General features: G+C 32.3%; 1 long non-coding RNA gene across 2 annotated transcripts; it reads right to left on the reverse strand.

Moving 5' to 3' along the window:
* Positions 1-377: 377 nt before the first annotated feature.
* LOC109588777 (uncharacterized) lies at positions 378-1,301 on the reverse strand. 2 transcript variants are annotated; one of them, XR_002188352.1, is made up of 5 exons: positions 1,183-1,301; positions 1,059-1,111; positions 628-705; positions 485-559; positions 378-436 (listed from the first exon to the last, which is right to left on the reverse strand). It is a non-coding gene; the product is annotated as an uncharacterized LOC109588777 (long non-coding RNA). The 2 variants fall into 2 exon arrangements; XR_002188353.1 differs by lacking the exon at positions 1,059-1,111.
* Positions 1,302-2,328: the final 1,027 nt, after the last annotated feature.

The raw sequence follows: 2,328 nt of genomic DNA on the forward strand, positions 1-2,328 counted from the left end.
TTAAATATTCAAAATATTAATTTTTTCAAAAAATTAAAATAGTAATGAATGTTTAAAGAGTGAAGGAAGAGTTGTTGTTTATTATGGTAGTATGGTATTATTAGTATTTTGTTCATTATTTAATATGGTAGTTGTTTATTTATTCATTTATTTATTTATTCTTTTATTTGTTTGTGGTATTCCGTCTCATCTTCATTTATTACTTTATCATTTTTTCTATTATAATTATTTTCTATTACACTATTCATTTCTAATAAATAAGTATTTATTATTATTATTATTTTTGTTATTATTGTTATTATTATTATTATTTCAGTCATCATGAGTCACATCAGCCAGGTATGAGCTGACTTGATATTGTGGAGTATATTTTGACATTATCTTCTCTGCCTCTATTGTCACCTCATTCCTCTGCTTTAGGAGCTTCTGTGTCTCACTGAAAAATAATAATAATAATAAAATAATAAAATAGTATTAATAATACTTTCTTATATTCCTTCTGGCTACTTTGTTCTCTTGGACTGCTTCACTAACTTGTTGCTGATACATTAATAGCTGTCTAATAACCATTAATAATAATAATAATAATAATAATAATATTTAATGATGATGATGATGATGATTTACTTTTCATATGCTTCATTTCTTTTTTCTGAAAGTTCTTTTGAATTTCTGAGCAGTTCTTTAAACGTCATTGAGGGAGGTCTGTATTAAATAACAGCACATCAATATGTATCAAAAATGTAATAGAAATTTGGGGTTGATTTCGGAGCCATTTTTTGAAAAAACCATGATCTATAGCCTTGAGTATTTTTCAGATTTTTGGCATTTTCAAAAAATGGCTGTAACTCGAAATATTGAAGTCATGCAGAATCAGCTCAAACTTTCTAAACAGCATAAGGACATTAATATGTATCAGAAAATGTAATAAAAATTGCATGGGTGTCATTCTTTAGCCATTTTTTGGAAGAATCCATAGGCCTATAGCCTTGGGAAATTTTCAAATTATTGGTGTTTTTTAAAATGGCGGTAACTTGAATAATTAAAGTCGGAATCACCTCAAACAGTGTTGATGCAAATTAATACTGAGAACCTTGTTACTAAAAATAATCTACAAATGTATATGTACATACATGTACATGTGTAATTATAGTATAAATAGAACTAATAATTATTTTATACCTTTTTTGTTAATGTAGGCTTGGTTTAACAAGACTCCTCTTGGAAAGAAGAGAGCTAAAGCTATCAAAGAAGCAATGGGAGAGGATGATGGAGGAGGAGGGAAGAAAGGGAAGGAAAAGGAAAAGAAGAAATAAACACAAAAATACAAAATACACGTACACTTATTATTAACTGTATTTTTATAATTATCTTTGTCTTTAATTCCAAATGTATGTAATATTTATAAGAGAGCAGTGAGTGTCATTATTATGCTCCCTATCATGATTAATGAATTCCTGCTCTGTGTGTGGGCTGGTATCAATGAATCTAATTAACTGATCACAAGATGTCCTTAGAGGACAAGTGTTGGACTGCGTTTGACAAAAGAGATCATAAAGAAGCTGTTCGCTTACTACCATTAGTGAAGGAACCGAATAAAATTAGAAGAACTTTTAATAGATATAGTTTGCTTCATTTGTCTTCAAGGAATGGCTGGTTAGATGTTACAAAAGATCTCATCACTAAATATCACTGTGACCCACACGAAAGAGACGGTGCGGATTGTACTTGTCTTCATTGGGCTGCACGAGGTAATCATGTTGATGTGATGAGATATCTCATTGATGAGTGTCACTGTGATCCAATGGCTATTGACTTGAGTGGGCGGACACCTCTTTACCTTGCTGCTTATTGGGGTAATTCTGCAGCTGCTGAATATTTACTATCAACTGGTAAATGTGATCCATTGGCTAAAGACAAGTATGGGGACACACCATTTACACTAGCTAAGGAGAAAGGTCACACTGATACTCTTTCTGTCTTGAAGAAGTTTGGTGGCATACAATCATCTCATCCAATTGATTCTTATGTTAACGTCCTCCTTGTGGGTAATCCTGGAGCTGGTAAAAGTACTCTTAGTCATGTCATCAGCGACACAGCTAGTTTTACTCTTCTTGGTTCCTTTAGAAATGTTGGAGGGGTAGTGCCCTGTACTGCTGGCATCATTCCTTATAAACTACAACACAGGACACTGGGTAACATCATTCTTCATGATTTTGCTGGTCATTCGGAATACTACTCCAGTCACAGTGCTGTCATTGAGAATCTGTTACAAGGTTCTGGTGGTGTGTTCCTGATAGTAGTCAATATATTGGAGAAGGAAGCAGT

Source organism: Amphimedon queenslandica, unplaced genomic scaffold (assembly GCF_000090795.2).
Source record: "Amphimedon queenslandica unplaced genomic scaffold, v1.1 AMPQUscaffold_11867, whole genome shotgun sequence".
NCBI classification, from domain to species: domain Eukaryota; kingdom Metazoa; phylum Porifera; class Demospongiae; order Haplosclerida; family Niphatidae; genus Amphimedon; species Amphimedon queenslandica.